General features: G+C 44.7%; 1 protein-coding gene across 1 annotated transcript in view; it reads right to left on the reverse strand.

The window, feature by feature from the left end:
• The window catches only part of tnfaip8l3 (tumor necrosis factor, alpha-induced protein 8-like 3), a 117,374-nt gene that overhangs the window by 92,284 nt on the left and 1,179 nt on the right, over positions 1-23,911 (reverse strand). The gene's annotated exons all lie outside the window — the stretch shown is intronic.

Below are 23,911 nucleotides of genomic sequence, written 5' to 3' on the forward strand. Positions count from 1 at the left end.
GTCTGGCTCAGAACGCTGACGTGAGAGAGTGGCATAAATGAATTGCAGACGGGGCAGATCTAAAAGACGCTCTCGCGCTCTCTCTGGAAGAAAATGTTTCATAGCCGTCTGACAGAAACTTTGGCAACGGCCCCTGGCTTCTTGCACCAGTCTTATCCGAAATGTTGAGGAGTGTATGCAATCTACTGTAAAACGCCTAAACCAAATCTGAAATGCATACAGTATGCAATGAAACACATACACTGAAGAGCATACATACTACCTGTACATATGTGCTGTCTCGTGAACTCATACTCTGTGTACTGAAACAAGTACAGAACATTCTAAACTGAAGCACATACACTGTACACTGAAATGCACACAAAATACACTGAAGCGTATAGTGGAACATATATACCCTGTAGGGTGGCGCAGTGGCAGCGCTGGTGCCACACAATAAGGAGACCCGGGTTCGCTTCCCAGATCCTCCCTGCGTGGAGTTTGCATGTTCTCTCCGTGTCTCCCAGTCCCACAGATGCAGTGGCGATCCTAAATTGTCCCTAGTGTGTGCTTGGTGTGTGGGTGTGTGCCCTGCGGTTTGTTCCTGCCTTGTGCCCTGGGATTGGCTCCAGCAGACCCCCATGACCCTGTGTTAGGATATAGCGGGATGGATAATGACTAACCCTAACCCTAACCCTAACCCTAACTGACTGATATACTCAAATACATGCAAAGCACATTCTAAACTGAAGTGCATATTGTATACTAAAAGACATACAATATACAGTGAAAAATGTGCACTGTACCCCAAAGCACATACACGGTATGGAGGAATGCATATATTGTATAATGAGAGTATAATAAAAATATGGTCTATGTGCTGAAATTTGTACCTTCTAAGCTGAAGCACATACACTGAATCCTATAATGCGTACAATATGCAGAGAAACAAATACACTGTACACTGATGTGCATACATAGTATAATGAAACACGTACACCATGCAATGTATACTGTAACACATTATAAACTGAAGCACATGCACTTTATACTGAAACGAAGTTACAATGAAGCACATAAATGGAATACTGAAACACATACATGCATACATATATAGACTGTACACTGAAATGCATACATCATATAGTTAAACACAGAGACAGTAGACTGTAATGAATTTGTCATAGAGCAAAACGCATACGCTGTATAGTGAATTGCATACATAATATCCATCCATCCATCCATTTTCCATCCCGCTGAATCCGAACACAGGGTCACGGGGGTCTGCTTGAGCCAATCCCAGCCAACACAGGGCACAAGGCAGGAACCAATCCAGGGCAGGGTGCCAACCCACCGCAGGACACAAACAAACACACCAAGCACACTAGGGCCAATTTAGAATCACCAATCCACCTAACCTGCATGTCTTTGGGAGGAAACCCACGCAGACACAGGGAGAACATGCAAACTCCACGCAGGGAGGACCCGGGAAGTGAACCCAGGTCTCCTAACTGCGAGGCAGCAGCGCTACCACTGCGCCACCGTGCCGCCCACATACATAATATAGTTAAATATTTACATTGTATACCAAAATGAACTCCTCCTATAGTTAAATGTATACACTGCATGCTGCAATGCATTCATTATCCATCCATCCCTCCATTATCCAACCCGCTATATCCTAACTACAGGGTCACGGGGGTCTGCTGGAGCCAATCCCAGCCAACACAGGGCGCAAGGCAGGAAACAAACCCCGGGCAGGGTGCCAGTCCACCGCATGGCATGCATTCTTCGTATAATTTAAATATCCATACAGTACATTCTACGAGCTGAAGCACATACAGTACAGTACACTGCATACTGGGGCACACATAATATACTGTGAAACGCATATACTTTGCTCTGTACATAGTATAGTGAAATGCATACGCTGTCCAATGAAAAACATACTCTGTGTACTGAAATTCGTACCTTGTAAACTGACGCACACACACTGTATAGTGACATGCAAACACTACAGAGTGAAACACACACACACTAGCTAATGAAAAGCAGGCACCTTATACTGAAACGAATGAACAATGAAGCACGAAAATAGGATCCTGAAACACATACGTGTGTCCTGACATACATACATACAGGGCATGCGGCAATGCAAACATCATAAAGTTAAACACTTACGCTGTATACTGACATGCTTATTCTACTGACTGAAACGCATGCCGTACATACTCTGCATACTGAAGCACACAGCACAGTGTAATGTTTTATGCTGAAAGACATAAGCTGCATATTGAGATGCATGTGACTATACAGTACAGTTGACTCGTAATTGAAACAAATTCACGGTGTGCTGAGATGTGTATACACCACATAATGAAATGCACATGGTACTGAAAAGCAGGCTCTGTATGCTGGAATGCATGCATTATCTGTTGAATTAACGTGACGTTTTGAATGCATTCACTCGTATGGTGAAATGGGGCCACTGTACACGATCATATACTGATGCACATACACTCTGTACTGCTACCCATATACTCTGCAGTGTGACTCGAGAATTGTATACTGATACGCATTCACTATATTATTGAAACCAGGCACTCTGCTCTTGTGTGGCTAATCAGTTACTAAGTGGTTGGAGGGCAGCGTGGGCAGTAACTGGTAGGCATATATATATATATATATATATATATATATATATATATATATATATACATGGCTGGGAGGGTCTTCTGTGTTGTAAAAAGATTAAAGAGGAATGTCCTGGGAAACTGGCCTGGTGTCATTTCCCCCAAGGCACTTGAGTGCACCTAAAAGTCCCATTAAGGAATGTTTGTGGGGAAATGCCAGGACCCTGCTTTATGAGGTGGTGGGCAGGAAGCACTGAAATAACTCCCAATGCCTGGTCCTTTAAATAGAGCCAGGGCTCAGGGGTACCCTGGGCTGCCAGGGGGTGTTATGGTGTATATATGGTGGATATAAGGCAGTCAACAGGTGATGCCAAAAGACCACTGAGACCAAGAAATGTTTAATTCCATTTAAATGAAAAAAAGTTAAAAAGTGTTCTGTTGATTTTGTCAAGGACTGTAGCAAAGCACCCCCTGTGTGTAGCCCATTATTTTAAATATCACGTAATTAAACTGTGAAGTTCACTTGGCTGTTCTGGCGTCATTAATCACTGATTACTAGAAAGTGTTCACTCCACTGTTTATATACTGTGTGCAGAGTGACTTCAGAAAGGGACAGAAAGGGACACTGTCACCGTGTATACATGACACTGCCTCTGTGTAGGACGGTGCTGATGAGTTACCATTAGTAGGAGTTGCCATTACATCATGCAAATGGACAGCTTCAGATCCAGCAGCAGGAGAACCTAGAAAAACAACAAGCCGGCCAAGCTGCAAACTGAATTTTATCTTGTGCGGCAATGGCGGTGTCATGTATTTGGAAGTGCAAAGCACCCAATTCCCAAAGCATGTAAGTCCCAAGCACTTCCAATAATGCCCACTAAGAGGGTGGGTAGCACCATCAAAGCTTGGCTAATAAAAAGCTTACAATCTGATTTAGCAAAGTGCTGAGTGCCATAGAGACCTGCAAAGGAAATGATTGGCTCATCTGATGAGTTGCTGGAAAAGCCTAAATGCTGAGATTTCTGATCTGGAAATTCCAGCCAGGTGGGTTATGACAGCAGAGGGGTTTAGCGGACTTTCAGGAATATACCTCTAGAGCAGTGGAGCTGCGAGATCTAGAGAGTATAGCAGCGTAACAGCAGTATAGCATAACAGATATGCGTAGGCCATTATTTGGGTTATGATGGTAGACAGGTGGGCTGTTATGCCGGCCCTGTAGGGTATATGCCACTTTGTGATAATGGGCTTGCTGGGTTCAAATGGTTAAGGATAGCAAGCTACATAAAAGACTGATGTAAATAGCAAAGGATCCATATTGGTACCCGGCACCAGTACTACAGTAGCAGTCATCCATCCATTCAAGTGCCCAAGCTTCCTTGTTCCAATGGAGTGCTATGTAGCTAATAAACGTATTTAAAATATATTGTATGTGTATCGGGCGGCACGGTGGCACAGTGGTAGCGCTGCTGCCTCGCAGTTAGGAGACCCGGGTTCGCTTCCCGGATCCTCCCTGCGTGGAGTTTGCATGTTCTCCCCGTGTCTGCGTGGGGTTCCTCCAGGCGCTCCGGTTACCTCCCACAATCCAAAGACATGCAGGTTAGGTGGATTGGCGATTCTAAATTGGCCCTGGTGTGTGCTTGGTGTGTGGGTGTGTTTGTGTGTGTCCTGCGGTGGGTTGGCACCCTGCCCAGGATTGGTTCCTGCCTTGTGCCCTGTGTTGGCTGGGATTGGCTCCAGCAGACCCCCGTGACCCTGTATTCGGATTCAGTGGGTTAGATAATGGATGGATGGATGGATGTATGTGTATCTGGGTGCCACCTTCCTGGTTCTAATGAGGGAAAGCAATACCTCCCCAGAACAAGAGGCGGTGCTGACGCAAAAATGATCTGCTCCTTCCCATCCACCGCAGCCTAGAAAAGGCACCCAAGGTGACTCCACCCACCACTTGAGAAAAACCCCGCCCCTTCCAGTCCCCAACATATAAAGCTGGCCCATTCCTAGAAGGTGATGTCAAATGCTAAGGTGATTAACCCAGAGGGCAACGTTTGTGGCTGAGCCATTCTATTTCCATTTGAGCTGTGATTGGTTGTCTTTTGAGTTTATAATTAAGTAGGCTCACCAAGGTGGTACCCCAACATTTTCCAGGCTTGTCCGAATTGTCAGCCTGCGCGGTCACTTCTATCACAGTATATGTTTGCATGGTCTAACTTTGGAACTTTGGCTTCCTTCTGCACTGGTGGGCACACATTACTTCGTTGTGGGCTTGAGGGTGAAATGGCCGGATGCCTTTTCTGCTCACTGGAATGGCTGAGTATGCATAGGCTGGCGTTGAGCGAACATCCCATACAAGATGACTTCCTACCACACAGCCAGTGGCTAAATCTAAATCTGCCTGGGACCCCAACAGTAATAAACCTGTCAGAAAATGGAAAATAATATGTGCGGCCGCTTATTACATGAATTTTTAAGCATTAAAACCATTTTATTTAAATAATCCTTTCACAAACTGGAACGAGACTTAAGATTTTATTACCTTTTAATGCAGCATTCGTTCCATTTTTAGATGTTGGCTTTGTCTGCAGTGACTGCACTTACATCTGTAAAGCAGATTCAGGCACAAAACAGCAGGCCACAGCAAAATCCACCCGCCCGCCTGCCTGCTGTCAGTGGCGCTAGAGGAGTGACCACATAAATCCTTCCTTGTGTGTATGAAGGTGTTACTTTGTAGTATTCTCCTTTTTATTTTTTAGAAATCAAACTAAAAAGTTCAAAATGACACAAATGACCCTGCTGCATTATCAAGTATTCGGCTCAATTAGGTATGAAAGAAGCGACGTGCTGCCCTAATTACAGACTTCAGAGCTCGGAAACAATGAAGTCACAAAAGTACTCTACTTGACTACATGACGGCTACGGCTACAGGACAAACCCACATCAACGTGCAGGTAATGAATCACGCCGAGCGCCATGAGTTCAGAACGGATTACTTGTATGTGTGCCGTGAACACAGTCATCTTTACTTACTTACCCTGCTCCTAACCAAAGTGCCTGAAGGAAAACCCTGAAGAACGTGCAGATTTCACACAAGCAACAACAGGGCATGAGATTCAAACTCAAAATACCGGGCCTTTGAAGGGGCACCACTAGCTACTATGCTGTTTAAACGATCCAAGAATGATGAAGACTACCATAACATCATATTCTGCACCTCGATTAATCCAGTTCAGCATGGCAGATAGCACAGTCTCAATAGAATTGGGCACAAGACAGGAACCAGCCCTGTGTGTGGTGCCACACCATAGCATCATGCTCAGATCTGAACACTCAAACTCTTATGGAGACACACAACTCTCCTCTTATTTCTCGGACAACAGTCTACTAGGTTCTTTCCATTATGTATTCAACAAGGGTCAATCTCAACCGAGACGGCACTGCTTTCTGTCCCAAATGATCTTAGATCTGCTCAGGTTGCTTCTCTCTCTCCTCTACCCTTATCCTTCTTGACCTTTCATCAGCTTTCAATCTTCCCTCAAAAAAACTCTGAATTCCTTGCGTTGCTTTTGGTCTGGTCCATGTCCGACCTTCCTCACCGATCTTTTTGTGTCTTCTAGTCTAACTCTTTGTCTTCTCCACTGGTGTGCCTCAAGGTTTAGGGTTGGGTCCCCTTCTTTTTCCTCTCTACATTCGCTCCCTAGGCAATGTTCTTTCTTCTCATGGCTTCTCCTACCATCTCTGTGTTGATAATGCACTTCCTCTCATTTCTTTCTAGCAATCCACAGGGTTTCCAGCCCAAATCTCCTTACCATCTCATCATGGAGGAAGAGAGTCCCTTAAACTTAACCTTTCAAAGTCTGATTTCCATTACTTATCTTCTGATTCTTCTTGAAGATGTCACCCTTTCACCATCAGTCACGGTCAGGAATTTTGGCTTGACACTGAACTTCTCACTTTCATTCATTAAATATATTTCTTCAGTGACCCAATCATGTTTTTGTTTTCTTGATAATTTTCAGAGGATCCAACTGTCCCTCACTAATGTTGCTACACTAACGTTCCATACTAATGTTGCTGCAGCTTTGCCCTGGTGGGGCTTCCTTCAACTGCTGTCCCACCTCTTCAGCTCCTCCAGAATGCAGCTGCTCAACTGATGTTCTCTCTTCCTCTTTTCACTCCTATTACTCCTCAGCTTCAGTCTCTTCACTGGGTTCCTGTCGATGCAAGGATCCATCCAAAACTCTAGTCTTGACCTACACTTCTCTATATGGTTCTTCTCCACAGGTTCTCCAGTCTTTGGTCTCTCCATATGTCCATTCAAGAAGTCTCTGTTCTGTCTCTGCCTGCCTGCTGACCGTCACTTCTCCATGCCAGACCTTCCAAGCTTCTCCGTTCTTGGTCCAAGGCTGTGGGATGATCTCCTTTCATCTTTTGGACCTGCACCCTGTGTACTCGTGTTCAGGTGTCTTTTGAAGATGTTCCTTTACATTAAATATTTTAGACTCGCTTAGCTTCTCTTCTAGAGGATATCTTCTTGTGTATTGATGAAGAGTTCAGGATGCTGAAGTTTGTCTTGGTCTAGTTGCAGGTATAATTGGATAGAAGTTGTTCTAATATCCCCTTTTTGCTCAGTTTTGTTTCTTATTCTCTGTTGCTTTTGGTGATTTGCACCCTCTAATCATTCTTGTTTTATAATTTGCTTTGTAAGCCATCCATGGATTGAAGTGGTAGCTAAATAAATTATATAAAAATAATAATATAGCACATCTCCAGGTAGTTGGAAGAAAGCCAGTGCAACATCAGCTGACTTGAACCCAGCCACATCCGCTAACGGACAGTTAACAAACTGAATGTCAGATAGTCAACGCTAACCACCGAAAGCGATGCTATCTCACACGTCTGTTTGCACGCCCTCCCCATGTCTATTGGGTTTTCCTCCATGTACTACAGCTTGTCTCACACATCTCCAAAGACATGCAGGTTGGGCTCATTGGAGACTACATTGGGCCCATCTGTGTGTGCCTTGGCGCCCCCTCCTGGGCTGGCTCCTGCCTTGCAGCCCCCTGTGACCCTGATTCGGATTAAGCAGGTTTGAGAAGGTGTCTGTATCACAAAACACATCAGGAGAAAGTTTTACGGTACAAGCAGCATCCACTTCATGGTACGCCCTTGGCCTTGACAAATTGACTGTTGTAACTGAATGCCTGACCGCCCTACAGTGCTGGATGGCTGATCATTGTCTTCAGGTAGTTGTGGATAAGGCTGAGGTGCTGGTTGTTGCTCCAGAAGCTTGGAACTTATTCTTTTGATTGTCTTCCAAAAATCCATAATTTTGGTGTAATATTTGACCAGCCCTTGAGTTTTGCTCCACATTTTAGATCATTGACAAAAGTGGCCAAACTGAGGACTCTTGTGTCTAGAGTGGAGATGCTTATTCACAACTTTTATTTCCTCTCATTTGGATTTAGTAAGGGCCCTTTTACTTATCTTAATATTTCATTGTTGGATCATCTTCAATCAATCCAAATGCTGCTGCTAGGCTTTTAACAATAGCAAACACAAGCTCAAATATTACCCCTGTGCTAATGGCATTACAATGGCTTCCAGTTACTTTTCACATCCATTTTAAATATCTTGCTCTCAAATACAGTGCATGTGTGGCCTTGCTTCTGAATATGTGATGGACCTTCTGCAGCCTTCCTCGCCGAGTCAGTGTCGTGGGTCCTCTGGTCAGGGTCTACTAACTATTCCCAGGACTCCTGTCATGAGAGGAGTCTGTGGCGTTGGGTATTTTAATAAATACATAAAGGAGCGTGTGTGTGTGGCAACATGGTGGGACAACTTTAGAGTGTGAATTGGAGTGATCAGCTGAGCATGTGGGTTCAGTCGATTGCCTGATTAGTACTCCGGGGGTCTGTCATTTTAGAGCCAGTGTGCCTGAATCCTGAGAAATATGAGAGGAGCCTGAACAGAAAGGAACAGGAAGATGGAGAAACAATGGAGAAGCCAGAAACAAAATAGAAGGAATTTAAAGCAAGAGATAGGATGACAGAGATTGTGGGATAGCGAGGAGCCATTGTGGGATAGAGTGGAGGCAGGCAGCCAAGTAGAGGGCCCTGAAGAGAAGCATATGGCCAGTTCTCAAAGGGGCTGAAGGAGGGTCTCTCTGGCTAAGGGTCTTTTTAATGACCCCGTTGCTCAAAAGGGCTCCCTCGTAAGGGAGTGTGGCGAGGCTTGGCGTGGTACCCAGCAGCAGGTACCCAAGCCTGAGTTTTAGAGTGGCCCTGTCACTGGTTGACCGCTTGTCCTCCCATGGAGCACTTTTGGCCAGTACTAACAACTGCATGCTGGGAAAAGCACACAAGACCTGCCATTTCGGAGATGCTATGACCCAGTCGTCCAGTCATCACAGTTTGGTCCTTGACAAAGTCGCTCAGATCCTTACACTTTCCCATTTTTTCCCACCTTCAAGAACCGACTGTTTACTTGCTGCCTAAGCATATGCCACCCCACGACAGGTGCCATTGTAACGAGTTAGTCGATGCTATTCACGTCACCTGTCAGTGATTTGAATGTGTGGCCTGATCGGTATATATGTATACATGTACTGTATTTATCTCTTGTATATATGAAGCATTTTCTGCGGTGGGCTGGTGCCCTGCCCGGGATTTGTTTCCTGCCTTGCGCCCTGTGTTGTCTGTGATTGGCTCCAGCAGACCCCTGTGACACTGTAGTTAGGATACAGCGGGTTGGATAATGGATGGGTGGATGGATGAAGCATTTTGTGACTTTATTTCTAGGAAAGGCACTATATTAATAAAATTTGCTCAACAGTTTCTCTTTTGCTTATCAGAAAGGCATTGCATATCATTAGTGCACGGAAGCCATTTCTATCTCATTAATCTCTCATTTGTTCAAAAAAAAACATTTGATTTAGCCTGCTCAGCAGTTCTCAACTCTGAAATGTTGACCGTGTTGCGGTGCCAGATATTCTGGTTGGCAACGCACTGGAGAGATCACTGCAGTTCTGTTTAAAGCGATGGCATTTAAACAAAAGTGTGAGATCGTTATGGCAAAGGCTCAGGTCTCGTGCTGTTTAAACAGTCCATCACTCGAGCCGTCTGGAAAACATAAAGCTGGGCTGTTGAGAATGACATCCAGAAATGTTTTAGTGCAAAGTTTATTTCTCTAAGCTTTACTATTTTCAAACAGCTTGTCTGGTAATGATGAAAGGTAGCTGACGTACAGCAATCCAGGGGGAAGCACTCGGGCCGATGACAGCCAGCCGAGCTACACGTTGACTCCACTGACCAAATATCTCCGCTACTGGTGCTTTCCTTCCATTTGACAAATGATTAGTCACGGATGACACAGCGGGCCACGGTGAACCACAACTCAGGGCCTGTGAATTTGGTTTAAGTGACCTGCAAGTCTAAATCCTCACCGTGCATTTATCTGCATCGATAATTAAATGCTGGATGCCAGCACATTTCAAAAGTGTCCACTTGGCTGTCAGGAAGATCGGCTCGCTTCCGTCTGTTTGACGTGGTGCCTGGCTGATAGCTGTCTCCACTCTCCAGCTTTTCTGCAAACAAGGAGAGGCAGACGGGGCCTTTTCTGGGCTTCTCCGTTTCCGCCCTCTCAAACCCCCTCACTGTAATCACAGCGCGCCGAGGAGTCAGATGGCACCAGCAGACCCCCTGCAGATTTACACCAAGCTGCCCACACCAGACCTGCCTGAAACCGAGCTGCTTGTGGACGACAACCACTTACATCTACTGACTATCTATCTATCTATCTATCTATCTATCTATCTATCTATCTATCTATCTATCTATCTTGTAATGTATTTTCTATCTATCTATCTATTATATAGTGCCTTTCATATCTATCTATCTATCTATCTATCTATCTATCTATCTATCTATCTATTATATAGTGCCTTTCATATCTATCTATCTATCTATCTATCTATCTATCTATCTATCTATCTATCTATCTATCTATTATATAGTGCCTTTCATATCTATCTATCTATCTATCTATCTATCTATCTATCTATCTATCTATCTATCTATCTATCTATCTATCTATCTATCTATCATATAGTACCTTTCCCATATCTATCTATCTATCTATCTATCTATCTATCTATCTATCTATCTATCTATCTATCTATCTATCTATCTATCTATCTATCTATTATATAGTGCCTTTCTTTTTATATAATAACTTATATATCTGTCTCTCCATTATTTTGTACTTTTACACTCTTTAGTCTGGCCGTTATTTTCCTCTCCTGCCACTTACGTTGGTGCCTTCCACCTAAGACTACCCGCCATTGGTGACCTGCTTATGTGCTAATATGGTATGATATATTGGTTTATTGGGCCATTATTGTCATCATGAGGGTCTTACCAAGAACTAAAAAATCACCCTTCGACTTGTGGAGTGATTTCTGGCTCTCTTTCCCCGAAATGGCAAGACACAATGATTGGGATGGAGAGTTGCTCTCTCATGTCTCTTTTGGGGCATGCCAGCTCTCTCACATTCCAAAGACATTCAGGTTGGAGTAACTGGCAGTTCTACTTTGGACCCTTTTGTGCCCCTCAGAAGACTGGCAGCCTTTCCAGGGTTGGTTTCTTCCCAGCCCGCTCCTGAGAAGCAGTAGCTACCCTGATGTCCCTGAAGTTTTCGAGTGGGTTGGAAGTTGAATGGATATTTGCAAACAAGTGACCTGTAGGTGAGTACGTGTTAAATAATTTGGATGGTGTTTGCTGAAGAAGGGCATTACATAAAGAGAAGGTCAGTGTGACTGCTGGCCTGGTCAAGGCTACACAGTGAGGGAATCAATGGAAGAGAAGTGACCAGCAGCGTGTTTTACCCACTAGAGGTCGACACTTCTGCCACAGTGCCTGTTATGTCCAATCTATGACCTGTTAATCAGTTTAAAAGTTAAAAGAATCGTAACACACAAGTAACAGTTTCCACTACCAAAGCTGCATCGATTTCATGGGCTACTCGGCGCACAGATCAATTCGTCAGTGCGTTTTTGTTTTATAAGCCATTTGATGATTCAATGAGCTTCTAAATTCTTACATGGATTTTAACTTTCATTAAGCGGCTGTCCGTCTTTGTGTAGGAGTTCCACACGGTAGCCCTTGTCCACTTCTGCTGCTCACATGCTCTTTATGGGGTGGAGGCAGTGGTTGGCATTCAGGGGGCCGTCAGCCAGTGGGGCTGCAGCCAGTGAATCATGGGCTACCCTGTGACACTAATCATCTCGCCTAAGCCGATTAGATTCATTCTTGGCACGGCTTTCACTTCCTGCTATGCTTGCCGTTTCTGTGCTACCCGAAGTCGTTCGGCTAACTGCATTTTTACTACTGGTGTCATTTTCTTGCCTGTTTTAAGACAACAAGCACTGGAAGAAACAAATATGGGCTAGCAGTGCTGCTGCCTTTGAGGTCTAGCGTCCCGGGTTCAAATCCTATGGCCGGTTTTCTATGGAACATCTAAATTGTCAATGGGGGTGCGCATGAGTGGGCCGTGTGATTGACTGATACCATGTCTCAAGATGGTTCCTGCCTTGTGCCCGGTGCTGCCAGGAAAGGCTACAGTTCCCATGACCCTGAATTGGGTAAGGTGCATTTGAGAATGTTATGTTATAATTCTGATTTTGCCACTCATGGATTGTTAACCTCAAACCAGTGTACACAGAAGCAAAAGTTGCTGGTGGTGTTTATGAGTTACTTATGAACGCTTTTGAAATCACTTCAGTCCAGCACCTTCCAACTCGCCGATACAAGAAGACCCCCACATGTAACGTAGCATTTGACTCGTCTTGATTTCTAGTTTCACAAGACATCAAGCTTTTTGGGGGGTCTCCCTTATTGTTGGCATTCTAGACCCCAAAATGCTCATTTTTAGGCCATTTTGACCATTTAGGCCAAATGACACCCTTCTGATAAAGAATAAGGCGTCTTCACCAAAATGAGCAGAAGAACACAAAGTTGTGCGAGTCGCATGAACTGACCCCACGGGTTCATCTCTCTAATAGGATACGAGGGGTCAAGACACTCTGAGACCCGTAAGTTGACGCCCCTGTCATTTAGACCCCGCCCACTCTCCAGCAATCTCCAATAGACTCCAGCTGCAGATGAGACACTCTGAAGCCTCAGGCTCATTCAATGACCCTAGACACTCTGAGGCCCATAAGTTGACGCCCCTGTCATTTAGACCCCGCCCACTCTCCAGCAATCTCAGACATTTTCAAGCTTCAGAACTTTTTGTAAGCATTTACTTAAAGGTGACATTATGGTGTTATACAGGCTGTACAATTCAAAAGCTGCAAACTTTGTGCTTCAAAAATAACACTTAAAAGTAAGACTTACAATGCCTACTTTAAAAGTAAATTAACATATTATTTGCTGTTTTATTACCTGCAATAAGAAACTGTCTAACTTGATTAGATTAAATTAAATTAAATTATCCATCCATCCATTATCCAACCCGTTATATCCTAACTACAGGATCACGGGGGTCTGCTTGAGCCAATCCCAGCCAACACAGGGCACAAGGCAGGAAACAAACCCCGGGCAGGGTGCCAGCCCACTGCAGTAAATTAAATCAGATAAGATAAAATTCAAAAATAAATAAAGGTAAAAAAATAGATTTTTTTTTGTGTGTCGAGAATTGTATCGTGTCGTATTGGTGATTGAACGTTTATGTGAGGACATCTTTGACATAAACAGGCAAACGTTTTCCATCCTTGCAGAATGAATGCTTGTGGTTGTGTAATAAGCTTCTCCTGAGGTGTCTGAGGTGCGTGAATCTGTCTGAGGTTAAAAGGTGTCCTTGCTGCTCAGGGGGTTTGAGAAGGTTTATTATGTTATGAGTAGGGAGAAGCACAAAGCTTTTTGGGACTGCATTCCAATCCATAAGGATTCCGGTTCAATTCCGGCTCTCTGAGTCAAGGCGTGATCTTCATTGGATTACTTAAGCCGCCTGAGCTGCAGCTGTAAAATGTTTATTGGAACAGCTGTTTAGTGTCCCTGTCCTTGTAAAGTGAATTATATTGGTGTTTGTTGAAGAAGGGCACTATATAAAATTAAGGAGGGTACGTTTTGGGGGGGCTTGATGTGCCCTGTACTGGACTGACAGCCTTGACACAATTTCTTCCTGCCTTGCTTCAGATGCTGTAGTGAAAGATCTGGGCTCCTGACAACCTAGAAATGGAACAGCAAGTTTGGAGAGATGATGCACAAGTGGATGCGTGTTTGCATTTAAGAGAAATACGTCACTAATGTAAAGCAATCATCATACATTGTCTGTATGTCCTATTCATCTGGCTCCATACGGCTCCAGACCCACCCTGATCAGATACCTACAGCAAGTCCTCAAAGGCTGTGATGGCCTGCAGGGGGTCAGTGGTGCTCAGTCACAGCAGCACTACCCATTCCACCTGGTTGGGGGTCCTGTGGATGATGTCTGCCCCGCTGCTTTCCCTATGTTACCAGATTCCACATGGAGGCACCTGTCAGGGCTTCCATGCCACCACCACATTTAAGTCCTGGTGAACTGCAAATTCTGAGGTTCCTCGTCACAAATCAACACAGAGGTAGTGAGCATTAGAAGTTCCACCTGACACTCGAACCGCAGACAAGACTGCAGTCTGACTGACCGGACCAATTCAGGCTCCCCTCTGCTCACTTCAGGAGGGCGAGCTGGAAGAAGGTGTCCTAAACTGATGGGATCACCCGTCTCTGAGGCTGAAACTATAACGACGACTGTCTGATTTTGTCCACTCTGGGGAAGATCTCCAGAGTGGCAAGCCTATGAGGGTCAAAGACTGCCCTCAAAAATCAGAAAAAACAAGACGTCCTGGGAGAAACTCTAAAAGTTTCTGTATCATGGCAGGAAGCTGTGCCTAGAGACAACAATACAATACAATACAATTTATTTTTGTAGAGCCCAAAATCACACAAGAAGCGCCACAATGGGCTTTAACAGACCCTGTCTTCTGACAGCCCCCCAGCCTTGACTTTCTAAGAAGACAAGGAAAAACTCCCCAAAAAAAACTCTAGTAGGGAAAAAATGGAAGAAACCTCGGGAAAGGAAGTTCAAAGAGAGACCCCTCTCCAGGTAGGTTGGGCGTGCAGTGGGTGTCAAAAAAAGGGGGGTCAATACAATACAATACACAGAACAGAACACAAGTAATTATCAATGCAATACAACAGAACAATAGAAATATTACAATTACATGCAGAGCTCAACAGTACATCATCTTCATTTATAATGCACTACCCTGGCTGTTCGTTTGTCTGTCCAGGATTTCAAATCACCTCTTAGCTCACAAACCGTTCGACCGATTGATCTGAAATTTGGTGAACATATACTACGTGACGTCTACTATCCGCTTTCGGGGTGATGATTTTTATTACTCTTTTTATTTTTATTTTATGTTATTGTAGAATCAACTCTCGACAGCTCGCAGCAGGGTGGCCGTACGGCGCATGCGTATGGGCGCCGTTCTCATTCCCTACCTCCTTCGCTAATCCTTCTTGAGGCAGATTGAAGACTTAAGTGCAAAATTAAAGAAAACGTACTAAGTAATTGCAACACAAAATGTAACTTAACGTGAAAAGATGCCGACGAAAGAAGAGAAGCAGCAAGCCGCTAGGGTGGAGAAAAGAAGAGCTGCTCAGGAAACAGTAAGAACATCAACCTCTGAGCAAACGAATGGTAAACGTACAGAGAAAGAGGATGAAAACTAGGAACGCTCAAGTCAAGTGTGTTCGCTGCACGTTGTCGTCCAGTAGGCCGTCACCGGTCTTTATTTTTAATACGCTACCCCGGCTGTTTGTTTGTCTGTCCAGGATTTTAAATCACCCGTAGGTCGCAAACCGTTTGACCTGAAATTTGGTCAATTTTTCAGAAAGAGTCTGAAAACTAGGAACACTCAAGTCAGGCGTATTCACTGCAAGTTATCTTTGAAATCACCTGTTAGCTTGCAAACCGTTTGACCGATTAACCTTAAATTTGGTACACATATACTACGTGACGTCTACTGTCTGCTTTCAGGCTAATGATTGACCTCCAAGGTTATTTCTCTTTTTATTTTTATTATATTTTATTGTAGAACGCTCAAGTCAAGTGTGTTCGCTGCACGTTGTCGTCCAGTAGGCCGTTACCGGTCTTTATTTTTAATACGCTACCCCGGCTGTTTGTTTGTCTGTCCAGGATTTTAAATCACCCGTAGGTCGCAAACCGTTTGACCGATTGACCTGAAATTTGGTACACATATACTACATGACGTCTATTATCTGCTTTCGGGGTGATAAAACATTCGAGTCAAGTGGATAACATGCAGGGCACCGTTACTGGTATCACATAATATGATCTGGATTAGGATTGGATTGGAATAGGATTGGACAACCTTCACGTAGGAAGTTAAACACCAAATCAACTGGGCCAGCAGCTTTCTCTGGAAGCCATGCCATTGGGTCTTTGGGGACCGTAATGAGCTCAAGAAGGAAACCAAGTTAATGGTCAGTAGGGCTGCACGTGTCAGTGCTTCTTCTGTAAGGTAGTGAGAAATCATGTGAGAGTTACCATTGGTTTTTGTCTTTATGAAAGATCTCTGCACCAATCAGAGTATCTTCATGAAGGTGAAAGTAACCACCTTTGACTGCATCTGTGCTATTTCTTTTACCCCTTTCTACATTTTATGGGCAGCTTTGATGGAGTCTGTCAAGAGGTGTGCCCTCCAGGCAAGGTGTCCGCCTTGTACCTGTTGTGTTACACTCCGGCTCATTGCAGCTCTGACCAGATAAGCACGTGAAGAGGTGGCTGCTTGAGTGTGTGTGTGTGTACGGCTTTCACAATCGAGAGTCAGTGCGACTAAAGACGGGATTACACACTTTTGGTTCGACACAAGGGAGACCCACTGAGCCACGACCCTAACCTTAAATGAAACTGAGATCGCCCGTATTGGCTCTTGTCGATCACGCATTAGAATGTGAAGCTGCAGCAATATCTGGCTCATTCCTCAGGACACACTTGGCAGTTCACATACTGCACCAGATAAATTAGTAGCTGCTGCTCTTAGTCATCCATCTTTCCTTTTGTACATTCTTTATGCTACAGTGCCATAAATCACTACAGTATATGAGGCAATCACTTTGCTTCTTATGGTCTCATATATATATATATATATATATATATATATATATATATATATATATATATGAGACCATAATATATAGTGTATATATATACTGTTCAAAAATTGAAGGGATTACTTAATCATGCCAGTTTAACACCAAGTCAATTAAACATATCAGTCTATCTGGTTAGGAAACACAAGCGATTGTGAGTCAACTGCACCTACTTTGCGGCAAATGAAAGTGACAACAGGTGACCTGGAGAGGCAACAGCAAGACAATCCCCAAAAAGGGAATGGCGGCCACAGACCATTCCTCTGTCCCTATCCCACCTGACTGATTCTTCTCTAGTATTGTGTTTTGCTGTTGTCCTTGTCACTGCTGGTAGCACCTGTAGTCCATTCATGATGCACAGGTAGTCCAGCTCCTCCAGGATGGCACATCCATATGTGTCGTCGCAAGAAGGTTTGCTAACGTCTCCCAGCACAGTCTCAAGAGCATGGAGGAGATACCGGGAGACGGGACATTACACGAGGAGAGCAGGACATGGCTGTACAAGAGTGTCAGGCCAGCAGTAGGACTGGTATCTGGACCTTTGTATGAGGAAAAGGAGGAGATGCACTGCCAGAGCCCTACAAAATGACCTCCAGCTGGCTACTGGTGTGCATGTGTCTGACCAAACTGTTACATACAGATCTGTGCTCACAGCCCATCACCATGCAGCCCAAGATGCATTCTCCAGAGAATATACAATTGGCAGCTCTGCCATTTGTGCCCCATTCTCTTCACAGATTATAGCAGGTTCACGCTGAGCACGTGACAGACGTGAAGGAGTCTGGAGACACCATGGTGAATGTTAAGCAGCCTGCAACATCATCCAACACAACTGGTTCAGCGGTGGGTCAGTGATGGTCTGGTGAGGCATATCCTTGGAGAGTCGCACAGACCTCCACATTGTAGGCTACAATAACCTGACTGCTGTTAAGTACCGGGATGAAGTCCTCAGAGCCCTGGTCAGACCTTACATTGGTGCAGTGGGCCCTGGGTTCCTCCTGATGCAAGACAATGCCCGGCCTCTTGTGGTCAGAGAGCGTAGGCAGTTGCTGGATGACAAAGGCATTGATGCCATTGACTGGCCTGCATGTCCTCCAGACCCGAATCCAGTTGAGAACCTCTAGGACGTTATGTATCAGTGCATCTGACGCCACCAAGCAGCACCACAGACTGTCCAGCAGCTCACTGATGGTCCAATCAGGTCTGGGAGGAGATCCCCCAGGACACCATCCACTGTCTCATCAGGAGCAGGCCCAGATGCTATGTGTGGAGTGCATACAGGCACGTGGGGGCCCACACACACACACACACACTCCTGAGTCACATGAGGAGTTGACGTGATGAAAATCACACAAGTTGGATCAGACTGTCATTGCAGTTTTTGACTTTGATATTCAGTGTGATGTCGAATCAGCCCTCGATGGGTTGGTGATTTTGGTTTCCATTGACCGTTGTTACATCATTTTGTTCTCAACGAATTGCGCAGTATCACTCAGTAAAGATTTTCCACTTGAATATTTTGTTCATGGAGATCTGATGATTTCATTTTTTTGGAGTAGTCCCTCAACACAACTACGCAAACCCCAGTCACAGAGTCAACTAACCTTTTACTTGAGATTTATATCTTCAATACACAAATCACAAATGACTTTCTTTCTTTCTTTCTTTCTTTCTTTCTGAACAGCCATTCCCTGAAGTTCCCTCTGAAGGCAGCTATGGAACCTGACGGAGCTGCCCAGCGGGGCAACATTTCCCAGAATATACGGGAATATGACTGGGTGTGCTACCCTAGGGATGCTGCCACATACAGTGTATCAGGGAAGCATATGGTCGCCCTAACCCGATTCCATATACTTTAGAGATCGCATCAGTAAAGACAATGACATCCATCTGTAAATTATTCCTCCAGGGGTGCTGTCCAGTGGTTGGCCCTGCCCTTTGACCCCAAAGGGTCATGTGAAAAAGACAATGTTCCCTCGGGGATTAATATAGCATACCAAAATAGATTCCAGCCAGGACATCACTCCAGTGTCACCTCCCATTAAAGTGCACTAAGTGAGACCAGTAAGGTGACTGACCAGTCATGTTAGGGGTTCAGTCTGAACTACTGTATATAATATATATCTAGAGCAACACAAAGCCAGTGCCTTGGGTTCAGATCTCATGGTTGGTCATTAGGTTTGAGGAGTTTGCAATGTCTACCTGAGTTTTTCCGCAGCAAAACTAACTAATCAGATTTCTTGGAGGGAGCCGGGCACACACAGACAGTGGCATTTTTTTATATACCAAAATAATTAATAATTAAGCCCCACACAAAGCCAGTGTTTTGGGTTCAAATCCCATGGCTGTTCATTGTGCTTGTGGAGTCTGCACGTTCTCTCCATGTCTAACAGTTAACCCTTCACCTCCCCAAAGGTGTACGTGTGTTAATTGTGAAAATGTGTGTGTAAACAGGCCATGCCATGGACTGCTGGCTAACCGAGGGCTTGTTCCTGCCTTGTACCCAGTGCTGATAGGACAGGCTCTGGGTTTCTACAATCTGCCCTGGATGAAGTTGGTTTGAGAATGTTTGTTACGTTGTTTTCCTAGTGGATACTATAAAAGAGCTTTTTTTTTTAAAAACGTAGTTAATAGTAAATGGCAGTAGTAGTTAATGGTGGTCATTTACAAAGCTGAATTTATTCCACATAAGCACCACAAGACAGAGTGATGGAGTGGCTCGGGCGGTGGACAGCAAACCATCAGAATGACAGTTCAACGCCTGGCCTTGACTCTCCGTCTGACCCCACGAGTGTTGCTTAACCTGCACGTGTTCTGGTTGTTAAAATTAAAGTGGAGCATATTGTCTGAGACGTCTCTGCCCTGCAATGGACTGGCGCCCTGTCCAGGGTTTGTTCCTGCCTTGCACCCTCTGCTAGCTGGTATAGGCTCCAGCAGACCCCTGTGACCCTGCTCAGGACTAAGCAAGTTAGAAAATGACTGACTGACAATTCCATAATAGGTGCTAGCAGAAAGAGTTGTGAAAAAGAAATCTTTGTTCTTGTGGAGATTTTTTAAAATTTAAAATATGAGAGTATAAGGCAGTAAAGTGTATGTGTGTATACAGTATATATATACACACACAGTAAATATATATATATATATATATATATATATAGTGGCGAGTGGCTGGGGCTGCTACCCAGCCGGGACACCCAGGAGGACCGGAGGAGGACTTGCGCCTCCTCCAGACCACGAGGGGGCGACCACCCTGGTTGCTTTGGGGACCACGGGAAGAGCGCTTGGATGCTCAACCCTGTAGGGGCCCGTGATCGCCGCCAGGGGGCGCCCCAATGCCTAGCAAGCCCTGGACCTCAGCACTTCTGCCACACCCGGAAGTGCAGGGGGGAAGAGGATCGGGGACACCTGGAGTGCTTCCGCCACACAGGGGCATGTCGGCGGAAGGTTACTGGAAGACACCTGGAGCACATCCGGGTGGCTATAAAAGGGGCCGCTTCCTTTCATTCTAGGCTGGAGTCGGGTGAGGAGAAGGACAAGAGCTTGAAGGAGAGGAGTGGAGGTGGTCTGAAGAGAAAGGCAGAGAGTGTGAGAGGCCTGGACTTTGGGGAGGTTTTCGGGGTGTTTTGTGTGTGCACTTATTAGCTGTAAATAAACGTGTGGTGGTGCGTAATACGTTGTCCACCCGTCTGTGTCCGGGGCTCATTCCACAATATACAGACACACACACACACCCCTTCTTAATAAAAGGACAACTCCTTTGTTTCTATGTCTCCTGATTCCAACTGATGCCACATCACTAACATCTGTGGTAAAAAATGCATTACGGATGACGCATCACAGACATTAACACTTTGAAAGTGACGTACAAGTTAAGTTATATCTCACTGAATCTGTCAAAACATGGCATATGAGAGAATTCATACCTCAGCATACAGCCACTATAGATGCACCCATCTTGCTACTGAGCTTAGTTAGCTGCCATGTCTCCATTACCTACTACAATGCTGTCATCTAGTTGATAGCCATGGATTTTTTCTTGGTGGCAACAGCTTGCAGAAAATAGTGCTATAAATAGTGTAACAAAGGCGCTATATAGGTGCCTGACCCGACACAGATAGACACGGAGGCACGTATAAAAAGTACAAAGACTTTATTTTTCCTCAGCTGTGGGACACGTCTTGCCCGTGCCACACAGCCCAAACACAGTCCCAAAGCACAAGCACAAATACACAACACTTCTCTTCCTTTACCACCACTCCATCTCAAGCTTCGTCTCCTTCCTCCCAACTCTGGCTCACCGAGTGGTGGTGGCTGGGCCCTTTTATAGCCCACCCGGAAGCCTTCCAGGTGATTAACCATCTGGTCCTAATTGCACTTCCAGGTGGGGTTGAAGACTCGTCCAGCCGGGCTGTTGGAAGCAGACAGCACCCCCTAGCAGCCAACCAAGCTGTGAAGGACTCCATCTCCCATGGAGCCCTGCGGGTGGTTTAAGGGAAGCTGCCACCAAGCGTCCCGGGGGAGGTATTGGACTGCCCATGGTGGCTTCCCCGGAACATAAGCAGTAGGGGCATCCTGTCCTTCACAATAGACTGTCCATAGTTATGTTGTTACAAAAAAAGGTATAAAGTAACTGATATAGTCTGTGTGTATAAAGGTATATACTCGTATATATGTATGTATACAGTGTATATGTATATAAATATACAGACCTATACACATGATTCTTTCTCTCCCTTTGTGGATCTCCAACTACAAATATGCAAACCGTATCACAAACCTTCACTTCCATATGTATGTATGTATATATATATATGTATATGTATATGTATATAGTATATATATTCATTGCATTCGTAGTCTGAGTCCCGACCTGAGTTGTATGGGTTGTTACCTACCAGGTAACCCATGTGGTTGGTCTACCATTCGGCAAACATCCGCCACGGTGCCCTCTTCAGTTGCGAGAAGCAGATCATGAAATGTTGCATAGTTTTACTGTCAAATAAAGCAAAGAGTATGCAACACGTGTTTCGCCCTCATTCATCATATATATGTATATATGTGTGTGTGTATATATCAAATATATTTATGTATGCATATATTATATGCACAGAAGAGATTTCACAACTTATATCCTCCCCTAAGCGTGACTTTTTCTTCAAAGGATGACATGGCGACACGGTCATTAGCACTGGTGCCACAGCCCTGTCCCCTTGTGTATGTAGTGTATGTGTCCTCTCTGTGTCAGCAGGGGGGCTTGTCTCCTCGAATTCCAGCTTTTTCTCCCATTTCCCAGAGTATTGTACTGTATATAAACCTAATTGGTTCCACTATGTTGTTCCTGCTACGGTGGGCTGGCGCCCTGCCCGGGATTTGTTTCCTGCCTTGTGCCCTGTGTTGGCTGGGATTGGCTCCAGCAGACCCCCCGTGACCCTGTAGTTAGGATGTAGCGAGTTGGATAATGGATGGATGGCTGGATGGACGTTGTTCCTGTGTGTGTGTGTGCGTGTGCCCCGTTTGGTGCCCTCTGTTGGAGTGCTGCTGCCTTCAGGGTTTGTTCTTGCTGTGTGCTTTTGTCTTCATGACCCTTACTAGGTTAGTATTTGTGATGATAGATAGATAGATAGATAGATAGATAGATAGATAGATAGATAGATAGATAGATAGATACTTTATTAATCCCAAGGGTGGAGGGAAGGTCTATGATTAATATTTGAAGCAAACTTTATTTTATATAGCGCCTTTTGCACTTGAAAGGTTCACAAGCTGCTGTACAAAGGAGCCATTATTTTAAATAGCGTTCTCTTTTTATACGGCCGTTTTTAAATGTGGTGTTATTTTTTTTTTCTAATGGGTGTTATTAGTTATGTTACATAGTGATTTTCAGAGCAACACAATGCTTTGTGTTTTTTTTTTTTGTACATTTGCCTCTCACAGGGAACACATTCGCAAATTTCCTTACAAGTCTTAATTATTTTAAAATTCTCTTAATCCAATTCTGGGACACTGGTATCCCTTAGCCTAAGATATTTGGCACAAGACAGGAATTCACCCAGTCCATCACAGGGTGCACAAACCCACGCTCACACAGGGCCAGTTTGGATTTGTCCACCGATGTAACACACTCAACTTTAAACAGACAAAAAGACGAATGTGGACACTGGGAGGACATGCGAACTTCCCGTGGATAGGAATGATTGTCAAACCCTGGACGCTGTAGTCACGATGTAGCACTGCTTCATAATGACTCTGATGTGCTGTCTTTGTAGGCAGTGTGGTGTACTGGCTTTGGACTTTGAGGCCGGGGATTCAAGTCCTGCTACTGGCACAGTGTGACCCTGAGCAAGTCATTTCACCTGCCTTTGCTCCAAATGGAGAAACAAAGGAAATGTCACCAAATGCCTCTGAAATTTTGTAAACACCCTTGGGTAAAGTCATCGGTCAAACAGGTAAATATAACATCTACAGACCCCGTCACAGAATGCTCAAACACGTCATCATTTTGTATGTAGCTGCTACTGGGTTGAAAGGCTTTACAGAGCGGGCATTACCTTCTGTAGTGCCTTTCCTAAACCACGATCCGCCTTATATACTGATCCATTTACAAAGCCGTGTTTATTCTGCGTAACCACCACAAGACAGAGTGGTAGAGTGATGGAGTGGCTCAGGCAGGGGACAACAAACCATCAGGATGACAGTTCAGAGCCTGTCTTTGACTCTCCGTCTGACCCCACGAGTGTCGCTTAACCCGCACGTGCTCCGATTGTTAAATTTGAAGAGGACCATATTGCCCGAGATTTCTCGACATTTATACACCCATGGGATGGAGTTCACCATATTAAAAACAAAACAGATAAAGTATGCTTGTCGTATGATGAAGAGTCCATCTCTTCTCTCCATTTCCTGAACTTGCTTTTTTTCATCTTTTAGCAGAAGAAGATGCACCCGGAGACGTGAACTCACTCCGATTAGGACATTCCAGCTAATGGGCTGATTCCACAGGGAATGGGTCAGGATTTCAACCGAGGTGACATCCCCACACCAGCCATGTTTCTTATACAGGCATGTAGCTGTGTGTACATATGGTGT

This window comes from Polypterus senegalus, chromosome 12 (genome assembly GCF_016835505.1).
Source record: "Polypterus senegalus isolate Bchr_013 chromosome 12, ASM1683550v1, whole genome shotgun sequence".
Lineage (NCBI taxonomy): Eukaryota > Metazoa > Chordata > Cladistia > Polypteriformes > Polypteridae > Polypterus > Polypterus senegalus.